Genomic DNA, 14,601 nt, shown 5'->3' with positions numbered 1-14,601 from the left:
TGGGCCTCAGTAGGAATAGTGACCCCCACAGTGTCCCTCAGTAGTAATAGTGATCCCCCACAGTGGCCCTCAGTAGTAATACTGATCCCCCACAGTGGCCTCGGTAGTAATAGTGTCCCCTATATGGGCCTCAGTATGAATAGTGACCCCCACAGTGGCCATCGGTAGGAATAGTGACCCCCACAGTGGCCCTCGGTAGGAAGAGTGTCCCCCACAGTGGCCCTCGGTAGGAAGAGTGTCCTCCACAGTGGCCCTCGGTAGGAAGAGTGACACCCACAGTGGCCCTCGGTAGGAAGAGTGACCTCCACAGTGGCCCCCGGTAGGAAGAATAACCCCATCCCTCACAGTGGCCCTCAGTAGGACGAGTGACCCCCCCCCCACCACAGTGGCCCTCAGTAGGAAGAGTGACCCCCCACACAGTGGCCCTCAGTAGGAAGAGTGACCCCCCACACAGTGGCCCTCAGTAGGAATAGTGACCCCCCCACAGTGGCCTTCAGTAGGAATAGTGACCCTCAGTAGCAAGAGTGACCCCCACAGTGGCCCTCAGTAGGAAGAGTGACCCCCATAGTGGCCCTCAGTGGGAATAGTGGCCCTCAGTAGCAAGAGTGACCCCCACAGTGGCCCTCAGTAGGAAGAGTGACCCCCACAGTGGCCTTGGCAGTAATAGTGGCCCCAACAGCGGCCCTGGCAGTAATAGTGGCCCCCACAGCGGCCCTCAGTAGGAATAGTGACCCCCCCCACAGTGGCCTAGGTAGTAATAGTGCCCCCCCACAGTGGCCCTCGGTAGGAAAAGTCTCCCCCACAGTGGCCCTCGGTAGGAAGAGTGACACCCACAGTGGCCCTCGGTAAATAGAGTGACCCCCACAGTGGCTCTCAGTAAATAGAGTGACCCCCACAGTGGCCCTCGGTAAATAGAGTGACCCCCACAGTGGCCCTCGGTAAATAGAGTGACCCCCACAGTGGCCCTCGGTAAATAGAGTGACCCCCACAGTGGCCCCCAGTAGAAAGAATGACCCCCACAGTGGCCCCAGGTAGAAAGAATGACCCCATCCCTCACAGTGGCCCTCGGTAGGAAGAGTGACACCCCCCACAGTGGCCCTCAGTAGGAAGAGTGCCCCCCCCTTCACAGCGGTCCTCAGTAGGAAGAGTGACCCCCACAGTGGCCTTCAATAGGAATAGTGACCCCACAGTGGCCCTCAATAGGAATAGTGTCCCCCCACAGTGGCCCTCGGTAGGAAGAGTGTCTCCCACAGTGGCCCTCGGTAAATAGAGTGACCCCCACAGTGGCCCTCGGTAGGAATAGTAACCCCCCACAGTGGCCCTCGGTAGGAATAGTGGCCCCCCACAGTGGCCCTGGTAGGAAGAGTGGCCCCCACAGTGGCCCTGGTAGGAAGAGTGGCCCCCACAGTGGCCCTGGTAGGAAGAGTGGCCCCCACAGTGGCCCCCGGTAGGAAGAGTGGCCCCCCCACACAGTGGCCTTCAATAGGAATAGTGACCACCCACAGTGGCCCTCAGTAGGAATAGTAACCCCCCACAGTGGCCCTCAGTAGGAATAGTGACCACCCACAGTGGCCCTCAGTAGGAATAGTGACCACCCACAGTGGCCCTCAGTAGGAATAGTGACCCCCCACAGTGGCCCTCAGTGGGAATAGTGGCCCACAGTAGGAAGAGTGACCCCCACAGTGGCCCTCAGTAGGAGGAGTGACCCCCACAGTGGCCTTGGCAGTAATAGTGGCCCCCACAGCGGCCCTCAGTAGTAATAGTGATTCCCCCACAGTGGCCCTCAGTAGTAATAGTGACTCCCACAGTGGCCTCGGTAGTAATAATGACTCCCACAATGGCCTCGGTAGTAATAGTGTCCCCTATATGGGCCTCAGTAGGAATAGTGACCCCCACAGTGTCCCTCAGTAGTAATAGTGATCCCCCACAGTGGCCCTCAGTAGTAATACTGATCCCCCACAGTGGCCCTCAGTAGTAATAGTGTCCCCTATATGGGCCTCAGTATGAATAGTGACCCCCACAGTGGCCATCGGTAGGAATAGTGACCCCCACAGTGGCCCTCGGTAGGAAGAGTGTCCCCCACAGTGGCCCTTGGTAGGAAGAGTGACACCCACAGTGGCCCTCAGTAGGAAGAATGACCTCCACAGTGGCCCCCGGTAGGAAGAATAACCCCATCCCTCACAGTGGCCCTCAGTAGGACGAGTGACCCCCCCCCCACCACAGTGGCCCTCAGTAGGAAGAGTGTCCCTCCCCACAGTGGCCCTCAGTAGGAAGAGTGACCCCCCACACAGTGGCCCTCAGTAGGAAGAGTGACCCCCCACACAGTGGCCCTCAGTAGGAATAGTGACCCCCCACACAGTGGCCCTCAGTAGGAATAGTGACCCCCCACACAGTGGCCCTCAGTAGGAATAGTGACCCCCCCACAGTGGCCTTCAGTAGGAATAGTGACCCCCACAGTGGCCCTCAGTAGGAAGAGTGACCCCCACAGTGGCCCTCAGTGGGAATAGTGGCCCTCAGTAGCAAGAGTGACCCCCACAGTGGCCCTCAGTAGGAAGAGTGACCCCCACAGTGGCCTTGGCAGTAATAGTGGCCCCAACAGCGGCCCTGGCAGTAATAGTGGCCCCCACAGCGGCCCTCAGTAGGAATAGTGACCCCCCCCACAGTGGCCTAGGTAGTAATAGTGCCACCCCACAGTGGCCCTCGGTAGGAAAAGTCTCCCCCACAGTGGCCCTCGGTAGGAAGAGTGACCCCCACAGTGGCCCTCGGTAAATAGAGTGACCCCCACAGTGGCCCTCGGTAAATAGAGTGACCCCCACAGTGGCCCTCGGTAAATAGAGTGACCCCCACAGTGGCCCTCGGTAAATAGAGTGACCCCCACAGTGGCCCTCGGTAAATAGAGTGACCCCCACAGTGGCCCCCGGTAAATAGAGTGACCCCCACAGTGGCCCCCAGTAGAAAGAATGACCCCCACAGTGGCCCCAGGGAGAAAGAATGACCCTATCCCTCACAGTGGCCCTCGGTAGGAAGAGTGACACCCCCCACAGTGGCCCTCAGTAGGAAGAGTGCCCCCCCCCTTTCCACAGCGGTCCTCAGTAGGAAGAGTGACCCCCACAGTGGCCTTCAATAGGAATAGTGACCCCACAGTGGCCCTCAATAGGAATAGTGTCCCCCCACAGTGGCCCTCGGTAGGAAGAGTGTCTCCCACAGTGGCCCTCGGTAAATAGAGTGACCCCCACAGTGGCCCTCGGTAGGAATAGTAACCCCCCACAGTGGCCCTCGGTAGGAATAGTGGCCCCCCACAGTGGCCCTGGTAGGAAGAGTGGCCCCCACAGTGGCCCTGGTAGGAAGAGTGGCCCCCACAGTGGCCCTGGTAGGAAGAGTGGCCCCCACAGTGGCCCTGGTAGGAAGAGTGGCCCCCTCAGTGGCCCTGGTAGGAAGAGTGGCCCCCACAGTGGCCCTGGTAGGAAGAGTGGCCCCCACAGTGGCCCCCGGTAGGAAGAATGACTCCCACACAGTGGCCCTCAGTAGGAAGAGTGACCCCCACAGTGTCCTTCAATATGAATAGTGACCCCCAGAGTGGCCCTCGGTTGGAATAGTGACCCCCCCCCCCCCATAGTTGCCTTCAGTTGGAAGAGTGACCCCCCACAGTGTCGCTGAGTAGGAATAGTAACCCCCCATAGTGGCCCTCAGTGGGAAGAGTGGCCCCCACACTGGCCTTAGTAGAAAAAGTGGCCCCCAGTAGAAGGAGTGACCCCCACAGTGGCCCTCAGTAGAAAAAGTGACCCCTACAGTGGCCTCAGTAGTAATCATGTTCCACACAGCGGCCTTGGCAGTAATAGTGTCCCCCACAACGGCCCTCAGTAGGCCCCCACAGTGGCCCTTGGTAGGAAGAGTGACACCCACAGTGGCCCTAGGTAAATAGAGTGACCCCCACAGTGGCCCCTGGTAGGAAGAATAACCCCATCCCTCACAGTGGCCCTTGGTAGGACGAGTAACCCCCGCCACCCCCCCCCCCACAGTGGCCCTCAGTAGGAAGAGTGTCGTCCCCCCACAGTGGCCCTCAGTAGGAAGAGTGACCCCCCCACACAGTGGCCTTCAATAGGAATACTGACCCCCACAGTGGCCCTCAGTAGGAATAGTGACCCCCCCCCCCCACAGTGGCCCTCAGTAGGAATAGTAACCCCCCACAGTGGCCCTCAGTGGGAATAGTGGCCCTCAGTAGGAAGAGTGACCCCCACAGTGGCCCTCAGTAGGAAGAGTGACCCCCACAGTGGCCTTGGCAGTAATAGTGTCCCCCACAGCGGCCCTCAGTAGGAATAGTGTCCCCCACAGTGGCCCTCAGTAGTAATAGTGTCCCCTATTTCGTCGCTAGTAGTAACAGTGGTCCTCAGTAGTAATAGTAATCCCCACCGTGGCCTTGGTAGTAATAGTGACCCCCACAGTGGCCCTCAGTAGGAATAGTGACCCCCACAGTGGCCCTCAGTAGGAATAGTGACCCCCACAGTGGACCTCAGTAGGAATAGTGTCCCCCACAGTGGTCCTCAGTAGGAATAGTGTCCCCCACAGTGGTCCTCAGTAGGAATAGTGTCCCCCACAGTGGCCTCGGTAGTAATAATGACTCCCACAGTGGCCTCGGTAGTAATAGTGTCCCCTTTATGGGCATCAGTAGGAATAGTAACCTCCACAGTGGCCATCGGTAGGAATAGTGACCCCCACAGTGGCCCTCGATAGGAAGAATGTCCCCCACAGTGGCCCACGGTAGGAAGAGTGTCCCCCACAGTGGCCCTTGGTAGGAAGAGTGACACCCACAGTGGCCCTAGGTAAATAGAGTGACCCCCACAGTGGCCCTCAGTAGGAAGAATGACCCCCACAGTGGCCCCCGGTAGGACGAGTGACCCCCCACACAGTGGCCCTCAGTAGGAAGAGTGACCCCCCACACAGTGGCCCTCAGTAGGAAGAGTGACCCCCCCCACAGTGGCCTTCAATAGGAATAGTGACCCCCACAGTGGCCCTCAGTAGGAATAGTGACCCTCAGTAGGAAGAATGACCCCCACAGTGGCCCCCGGTAGGACGAGTGACCCCCCCCCCACAGTGGCCCTCAGTAGGAAGAGTGACCCCCCCACACAGTGGCCTTCAATAGGAATAGTGACCACCCACAGTGGCCCTCAGTAGGAATAGTGACCCCCCACAGTGGCCCTCAGTAGGACTAGTGACCACCCACAGTGGCCCTCAGTAGGAATAGTGACCACCCACAGTGGCCCTCAGTGGGAATAGTGGCCCACAGTAGGAAGAGTGACCCCCACAGTGGCCCTCAGTAGGAAGAGTGACCCCCACAGTGGCCTTGGCAGTAATAGTGGCCCCCACAGCGGCCCTCAGTAGTAATAGTGATTCCCCCACAGTGGCCCTCAGTAGTAATAGTGACTCCCACAGTGGCCTCGGTAGTAATAATGACTCCCACAATGGCCTCGGTAGTAATAGTGTCCCCTATATGGGCCTCAGTAGGAATAGTGACCCCCACAGTGTCCCTCAGTAGTAATAGTGATCCCCCACAGTGGCCCTCAGTAGTAATACTGATCCCCCACAGTGGCCTCGGTAGTAATAGTGTCCCCTATATGGGCCTCAGTATGAATAGTGACCCCCACAGTGGCCATCGGTAGGAATAGTGACCCCCACAGTGGCCCTCAGTAGGAATAGTGACCCTCAGTAGCAAGAGTGTCCCCCACAGTGGCCCTTGGTAGGAAGAGTGACACCCACAGTGGCCCTCAGTAGGAAGAATGACCTCCACAGTGGCCCCCGGTAGGAAGAATAACCCCATCCCTCACAGTGGCCCTCAGTAGGACGAGTGACCCCCCCCCCCACCACAGTGGCCCTCAGTAGGAAGAGTGACCCCCCACACAGTGGCCCTCAGTAGGAAGAGTGACCCCCCACACAGTGGCCCTCAGTAGGAAGAGTGACCCCCCACACAGTGGCCCTCAGTAGGAAGAGTGACCCCCCCACAGTGGCCTTCAATAGGAATAGTGACCCCCACAGTGGCCCTCAGTAGGAATAGTGACCCTCAGTAGCAAGAGTGACCCCCACAGTGGCCCTCAGTAGGAAGAGTGACCCCCACAGTGGCCCTCAGTGGGAATAGTGGCCCTCAGTAGCAAGAGTGACCCCCACAGTGGCCCTCAGTAGGAAGAGTGACCCCCACAGTGGCCTTGGCAGTAATAATGGCCCCAACAGCGGCCCTGGCAGTAATAGTGGCCCCCACAGCGTCCCTCAGTAGGAATAGTGACCCCCCCCCCACAGTGGCCTAGGTAGTAATAGTGCCCCCCCACAGTGGCCCTCGGTAGGAAAAGTCTCCCCCACAGTGGCCCTCGGTAGGAAGAGTGACACCCACAGTGTCCCTCGGTAAATAGAGTGACCCCCACAGTGGCCCTCGGTAAATAGAGTGACCCCCACAGTGGCCCTCGGTAAATAGAGTGACCCCCACAGTGGCCCTCGGTAAATAGAGTGACCCCCACAGTGGCCCTCGGTAAATAGAGTGACCCCCACAGTGGCCCTCGGTAAATAGAGTGACCCCCACAGTGGCCCTCGGTAAATAGAGTGACCCCCACAGTGGCCCTCGGTAAATAGAGTGACCCCCACAGTGGCCCTCGGTAAATAGAGTGACCCCCACAGTGGCCCTCGGTAAATAGAGTGACCCCCACAATGGCCCCCAGTAGAAAGAATGACCCCCACAGTGGCCCCAGGTAGAAAGAATGACCCCATCCCTCACAGTGGCCCTCGGTAGGAAGAGTGACACCCCCCACAGTGGCCCTCAGTAGGAAGAGTGCCCCCCCCCCCTTTCCACAGCGGTCCTCAGTAGGAAGAGTGACCCCCACAGTGGCCTTCAATAGGAATAGTGACCCCACAGAGGCCCTCAATAGGAATAGTGTCCCCCCACAGTGGCCCTCGGTAGGAAGAGTGTCTCCCACAGTGGCCTCGGTAGTAATAATGACTCCCACAATGGCCTCGGTAGTAATAGTGTCCCCTATATGGGCCTCAGTAGGAATAGTGACCCCCACAGTGTCCCTCAGTAGTAATAGTGATCCCCCACAGTGGCCCTCAGTAGTAATACTGATCCCCCACAGTGGCCTCGGTAGTAATAGTGTCCCCTATATGGGCCTCAGTATGAATAGTGACCCCCACAGTGGCCATCGGTAGGAATAGTGACCCCCACAGTGGCCCTCAGTAGGAATAGTGACCCTCAGTAGCAAGAGTGTCCCCCACAGTGGCCCTTGGTAGGAAGAGTGACACCCACAGTGGCCCTCAGTAGGAAGAATGACCTCCACAGTGGCCCCCGGTAGGAAGAATAACCCCATCCCTCACAGTGGCCCTCAGTAGGACGAGTGACCCCCCCCCCCCACCACAGTGGCCCTCAGTAGGAAGAGTGACCCCCCACACAGTGGCCCTCAGTAGGAAGAGTGACCCCCCACACAGTGGCCCTCAGTAGGAAGAGTGACCCCCCACACAGTGGCCCTCAGTAGGAAGAGTGACCCCCCCCACAGTGGCCTTCAATAGGAATAGTGACCCCCACAGTGGCCCTCAGTAGGAATAGTGACCCTCAGTAGCAAGAGTGACCCCCACAGTGGCCCTCAGTAGGAAGAGTGACCCCCACAGTGGCCCTCAGTGGGAATAGTGGCCCTCAGTAGCAAGAGTGACCCCCACAGTGGCCCTCAGTAGGAAGAGTGACCCCCACAGTGGCCTTGGCAGTAATAATGGCCCCAACAGCGGCCCTGGCAGTAATAGTGGCCCCCACAGCGTCCCTCAGTAGGAATAGTGACCCCCCCCCCACAGTGGCCTAGGTAGTAATAGTGCCCCCCCACAGTGGCCCTCGGTAGGAAAAGTCTCCCCCACAGTGGCCCTCGGTAGGAAGAGTGACACCCACAGTGTCCCTCGGTAAATAGAGTGACCCCCACAGTGGCCCTCGGTAAATAGAGTGACCCCCACAGTGGCCCTCGGTAAATAGAGTGACCCCCACAGTGGCCCTCGGTAAATAGAGTGACCCCCACAGTGGCCCTCGGTAAATAGAGTGACCCCCACAGTGGCCCTCGGTAAATAGAGTGACCCCCACAGTGGCCCTCGGTAAATAGAGTGACCCCCACAGTGGCCCTCGGTAAATAGAGTGACCCCCACAGTGGCCCTCGGTAAATAGAGTGACCCCCACAGTGGCCCTCGGTAAATAGAGTGACCCCCACAATGGCCCCCAGTAGAAAGAATGACCCCCACAGTGGCCCCAGGTAGAAAGAATGACCCCATCCCTCACAGTGGCCCTCGGTAGGAAGAGTGACACCCCCCACAGTGGCCCTCAGTAGGAAGAGTGCCCCCCCCCCTTTCCACAGCGGTCCTCAGTAGGAAGAGTGACCCCCACAGTGGCCTTCAATAGGAATAGTGACCCCACAGAGGCCCTCAATAGGAATAGTGTCCCCCCACAGTGGCCCTCGGTAGGAAGAGTGTCTCCCACAGTGGCCCTCGGTAGGAATAGTGGCCCTCACTAGGAAGAGCGATTCCCACAGTGGCCCTCGGTAGGAAGAGTGTCTCCCACAGTGGCCCTCGGTAAATAGAGTGACCCCCACAGTGGCCCTCGGTAAATAGAGTGACCCCCACAGTGGCCCTCGGTAGGAATAGTAACCCCCCTCAGTGGCCCTCGGTAGGAATAGTGGCCCTCACTAGGAAGAGCGATTCCCACAGTGGCCCTCAGTAGGAAGAGTGACCCCCCACAGTGGCCCTCAGTAGAAAGAGTGACCCCCACAGTGGCCTTGGCAGTAATAGTGGCTCCCATACCAGCCCTCAGTAGGAATAGTGACCTTCCACAGTGGCCTTGGTAGGAATAGCGTCCCCCCCAGTGTCCCTCAGTAGTAATAGTGTCCCCTATATCGTCCCTAGTAGTAACAGTGGACCTCAGTAGTAATAGTAATCCCAAAATGGCCTTGGTAGTAATAGTGTCCCCCACAGTAGCCCTCAGTAGTAATAGTGTCCTCACAGTGGCCCTCAGTAGTAATAGTGTCCTCACAGTGGCTTTGGCAGTAATAGTGTCCTCCGCAGTGGCCCTCAGTAGGAATAGTGACTTCTACAGTGGCCTTGGTAGTAATACTGTCCCCCACAGTAGCCCTCAGTAGTAATAGTGTCCCTCACAGTGGCTTCGGCAGTAATGGTGTCCTCCGCAGTGGCCATCATTAGGAAGTGTCCCCCACAGTGGCCCTTAGTAGGAAGAGTGACCCCCACAGTGGCCCTCAGTAGGAAGAGTGACCCCCACAGTGGCCTTGGTAGTAATAGTGATCCCCCACAGTGGCCCTCAGTAGTAATAGTGATCCCCCACAGTGGCCCTCAGTAGTAATGACTCCCACAGTGGCCTCAGTAGTAATAGTGTCCCCTATATGGGCCTCAGTAGGAATAGTGATCCCCCACAGTCGCCTCGGTAGTAATAATGACTCCCACCGTGGCCTCGGTAGTAATAGTGTCCCCTATATTGACCACAGTAGTAATAGTGACCCCCACAATATCCCCAGTAGCAAGTGTCCCCTATATCATTCCAAGTAGTAACAGTGACCCCCACAGTGGCCTCAGTAGTAATGGTAAACCCCACAGTGGCCTCAGTAGTAATGGTAAACCCCACAGTGGCCTCAGTAGTAACAGTGTCCCCGACAGTAGTCCCAATAGTAATAGAGCGCCGTATGCTTACCTTCTCCTCGTCTTGTCGGCGCTGCTACAGCACCCCGGCTGGTAATCACTTTGATGGTGACCAGATGACCTGAAAGCGGGACACAGTGTCCCAAAGTGGGACTGTCCCGCCTAAATTGGGGTGTTTGGTCACCTTATATAATACTAGCTGATATACCCGGCGTTGCCCGAGTTAATTTGATACAGGGTTTGTGTGTTGTTCGCACAGAAAATTTTATGAAGTCAAGGTTACTTTAGAGAAACCAAGGAATAAAATATGTGTACACATAGAGGAGCGTTACATTCTCCTCAGGCTGCATGTACTGATGTCCCTCTGCAGAATGTACCGCCCCTCCTACTCTACTCATTTAGGACCCAAATAATGCTTGCGCCAAATTTCACGCTTGTGCGACAGAGAAGTTACATTATATAGGGGGGCACTAAGCATTGAATAATTGAGTTGTGACCCCTTTACTTTTTCTATTTAGGACCAAAAGAATGCTCCTGCCAAATGTCATGTTTGTACGACATCGGGAAGTTAGAGAATTAGTGGCGAGTCAGTGAGGGCTTTCACCTTTATATTTATATAGATTACACTCATGGGCCCGGCTGTAGGTATTGTCTAGGGGTGTGAGGATCGGGGGTTGTAGTCAGCAGGGTGGTGCTGCTGCTCTCGCACATAGAAGTGGAAGTTTCTTTTCCTCATAGATGAGGGTTGTAGACGTCCATGTTGGATGATGGGTGTAGTAGGACAGAAGAGTGTCTCACCTATGAGAGGTTGGGAGTCTGCAGAGTGTTTCTACTCAACATGGGCTGGTGCAGTCAGTATGTGGCTGCAGCTGCCTCAGAAGCTCTTTATAGAAAGCAGCTGGCAGTACAGTATCTTCAGTGATGACATACAATGGGTATGGAAAGTCACCCCCTCACTTTCTTACATTTTGTGTCCCCCTCCTTCTGCACTCAGTACCCCATGATGACAAAGTGACAACAGAACGGCGGAAAGCTCTGTACATTAAAAAAATGAAACCCCTCCCATTTAGCGCTGACCTAAATATTGACACCCCTTGGTATGACACGTGTAGCTCTGGGGTCGCCCATCCCTCTTGATCTCTGAGGGGGTCTCTTCTGATTGGAGTCATCTAGGGTAAATCCAGCAGGTTGGACATAAGGCCCCATCTATATAAGGTCTCACCGCTCACAATGCATATCAGAGCCAAAACCAATCCATGACGACAGACCTGCCAGCCGAGCTCAGAGACAGGATTGTGTGGAGGCGCAGATCTGGAGAAGCCACAAAAACATTTCTACTGCCCTGAAAGTCCCCAAGAGCCCAGCGGCCCCCATAATACATGGAAGAACCACCAGGACTATTCTAGAGCCGCCGACCCACCAGACTAAGGGGGAGAAGAGTCTGGTAAGAGAGGTGACCAAGAGCCCAGCGGCCCCCATAATACTTACATGGAAGAACCACCACCAGAGGGGTGGATGGAAACCAGGCGCCGCTCATCACCTGCCCAATACCATCCCTACAGTGAAGCCTGGTGGTGGTGCATCATGTGGGGGAGGGGAGACCGGTCAGGGTGGGTGGAAAGCTGGATGGAGTGAAGTACAGAGATAATGGCCACCTGATCCAGAACACAAGGGATCTCAGACCGGGCAGACGGGTCACCCTCCAACAAGACAATGACACTAAGACCCCAGCCAAGACCACCCAGGAGTGGGGACAACTCTGTGAATGTCCTTGAGTGGCCCGGACAGAGCCCTGAACCCCTTGGGACATCCCTGGGGAGACCTGACAATGGCTGTCCACAGACGGCCCCCATCCAACCCGACAGAGGGTGAAAACCCCCAAATCCAGGGGTGCAAACCTTGTGGCATCACCAAGAAGACTGTGGGTTGGAATCACTGCCAAATGGGGCTTCAACTAGTACGGAGTACAGGGTGTGACTACTGATGACACCGCAGGGGGCGCAACGACTTGTCGGGTTGTGATTACGGAACGCTGAGTGCAGGAGGCCGGGGACACAACGTAACGTGTCGGGCAGTCGGGGGAGAACTGTCTGGACCCGCTGTGTATAGCTGATGGCCGCAGCTGCCGCGGAAGCTCTTGCAGGCAGCAGCTGTGAGCTCCCCTCCCCCGCCGGGTTCACCTGAGGGGAGCCGCCCGCCTCCTCCCTACTATAAATAGCCCCCCAGCGCGGAGGCTTCATTGTCCCGCTGGTGCTGCGGCGGTACCGCACGGCATGCCGGGGGATGTAGTCCACGCCTTCGGCAGGTGGGGTGGAGCTGTGGCTCACCGGACTACAACTCCCAAGAGCCGCGGCGGGAGGACGGAACTCTCTGCCCGGGGAGGGGAAGGCCATTTAAATAAACAGCGAGGAAAATGGCGGAGTGCTCGGTGCGCGGATAAGGAGCGGATGAGCGGCGGCAGCGTGAGTACTGCGCCCCCCACCGGGCTCCGTGATATGTACGCTACACCCCTCCCCCACACGGGCCGCATATGATCATGTCCGCTCCCCCCGTGTGTACAACATGTCATGTGCGGCGGCCCTCGTATATGTGTCCCCAACACGTCACTACACTCCTGTATACACCAGTGATACAGCGGTATACACAGGCCTAGCCCCGTGTTGTATATACAGTGTCATATCCCCCCCCGTGTTGTGTAGATAGTGTCATATCCCCCCCCTGTGTTGTGTAGATACAGTGTCATATCCCCCCCCTGTGTTGTGTAGATACAGTGTCATATCCCCCCCGTGTTGTATATACAGTGTCATATCCCCCCCGTGTTGTATATACAGTGTCATATCCCCCCCCCGTGTTGTATATACAGTGTCATATCCCCCCCGTGTTGTGTATACAGTGTCATATCCCCCCCCCCATGTTGTGTGTATACAGTGTCATACCCCCCTCCCGTGTTGTGTAGATACAGTGTCATATCCCCCCCCCCGTGTTGTGTAGGTACAGTGTCATATCCCCCCCGTGTTGTGTAGATAGTGTCCTACCCCCCCCCCCCCCCCGTGTTGTGTAGATACAGTGTCATATCCCCCCCCCCCTCCGTGTTGTGTAGATAGTGTCATATCCCCCCCTCCGTGTTGTGTAGATAGTGTCATATCCCCCCCTCCGTGTTGTGTAGATAGTGTCATATCCCCCCCTCCGTGTTGTGTAGATAGTGTCATATCCCCCCCTCCGTGTTGTGTAGATAGTGTCATATCCCCCCCTCCGTGTTGTGTAGTGTCATATCCCCCCCCCGTGTTGTGTAGATAGTGCCATATCCCCCCCGTGTTGTGTAGATAGTGCCATATCCCCCCCGTGTTGTGTAGATAGTGCCATATCCCCCCCGTGTTGTGTAGATACAAGTGTCATATCCCCCCCGTGTTGTGTAGATACAGTGTCATATCCCCCCTGTGTTGTTTGAATACACCGTCATACCCCCCCCGTGTTGTATATACAGTGTCATATCCCCCCCGTGTTGTGTAGATAGTGTCATATCCCCCTCCCCCCGTGTTGTGTAGATAGTGTCATATCCCCCTCCCCCCGTGTTGTGTAGATAGTGTCATATCCCCCCCCATGTTGTGTGTATACAGTGTCATATCCCCCCCCTCCCCGTGTTGTGTAGATAGTGTCATACCCCCCCCGTGTTGTGTAGGTAGTGTCATATCCCCCCCCCCCGTGTTGTGTAGATAGTGTCATATCCCCCCCTCCGTGTTGTGTAGATAGTGTCATATCCCCCCCTCCGTGTTGTGTAGATAGTGTCATATCCCCCCCCCCCCCGTGTTGTGTAGATAGTGTCATATCCCCCCCCCGTGTTGTGTAGATAGTGTCATATCCCCCCCCCGTGTTGTGTAGATAGTGTCATATCCCCCCCCCCCGTGTTGTGTAGATAGTGTCATTCCCCCCCCCCCCGTGTTGTTTAGATAGTGTCATTCCCCCCCCCGTGTTGTGTAGATAGTGTCATTCCCCCCCCCCGTGTTGTGTAGATAGTGTCATTCCCCCCCGCCCGTGTTGTGTAGATAGTGTCATTCCCCCCCCCCCCCCCGTGTTGTGTAGATAGTGTCATTCCCCCCCCCCCCGTGTTGTGTAGATAGTGTCATATCCCCCCCCCCGTGTTGTGTAGATAGTGTCATATCCCCCCCTCCGTGTTGTGTAGATAGTGTCATATCCCCCCCTCCGTGTTGTGTAGATAGTGTCATATCCCCCCCTCTCCGTGTTGTGTAGATAGTGTCATATCCCCCCTCCGTGTTGTGTAGATAGTGTCATATCCCCCCCTCCGTGTTGTGTAGATAGTGTCATATCCCCCCCTCCGTGTTGTGTAGATAGTCATATCCCCCCCCCGTGTTGTGTAGATAGTGTCATATCCCCCCCCGTGTTGTGTAGATAGTGTCATATCCCCCCCCCCCGTGTTGTGTAGATACAGTGTCATATCCCCCCCCCCCGTGTTGTGTAGATACAGTGTCATATCCCCCCCCCCCCCGTGTTGTGTAGATAGTGTCATATCCCCCCCCCCGTGTTGTGTAGATACAGTGTCATATCCCCCCCCCCCCGTGTTGTGTAGATAGTGTCATATCCCCCCCTCCGTGTTGTGTGTATACAGTGTCATACCCCCCCCCCCTCCGTGTTGTGTAGGTACAGTGTCATACCCCCCCTCCCCGTGTTGTGTGTATACAGTGTCATACCCCCCCCCCCGTGTTGTGTAGGTACAGTGTCCTACCCCCCCTTCCCCGTGTTGTGTAGATAGTGTCATATCCCCCCCCCCCCGTGTTGTGTAGATAGTCTCAAATCCCCCCGTTGTCTGTTTATATACAGTGTCATATCCCCCCCGTGTTGTGTATATACAGTGTCATATCCCCCCCGTGTTGTGTATATACAGTCATATCCCCGTGTTGTGTATATACAGTGTCATACCCCCCCGTGTTGTGA

At 56.5% G+C, this 14,601-nt stretch overlaps 1 protein-coding gene across 3 annotated transcripts in view; it reads left to right on the top strand.

The window, feature by feature from the left end:
- The first annotated feature begins 11,970 nt into the window (after nt 1-11,970).
- NCOA3 (nuclear receptor coactivator 3) overlaps nt 11,971-14,601 on the top strand; it is a 98,652-nt gene continuing 96,021 nt past the window's right edge. For 2 of the 3 annotated variants that reach the window (XM_066586975.1, XM_066586973.1), the window contains exon 1: nt 12,011-12,113. The gene's annotated coding sequence lies outside the window, so the exon portion shown is untranslated. Of the gene's footprint in view, nt 12,114-14,601 lie in introns of all 3 variants that reach the window. The other variant, XM_066586974.1, reaches the window with a different exon arrangement.

This window comes from Eleutherodactylus coqui, chromosome 13 (assembly GCF_035609145.1).
Source record: "Eleutherodactylus coqui strain aEleCoq1 chromosome 13, aEleCoq1.hap1, whole genome shotgun sequence".
NCBI lineage: Eukaryota > Metazoa > Chordata > Amphibia > Anura > Eleutherodactylidae > Eleutherodactylus > Eleutherodactylus coqui.
The sequence above is the reverse complement of the archived record's forward strand: the minus strand, read 5'-3'. Positions and strand labels throughout refer to the sequence as shown.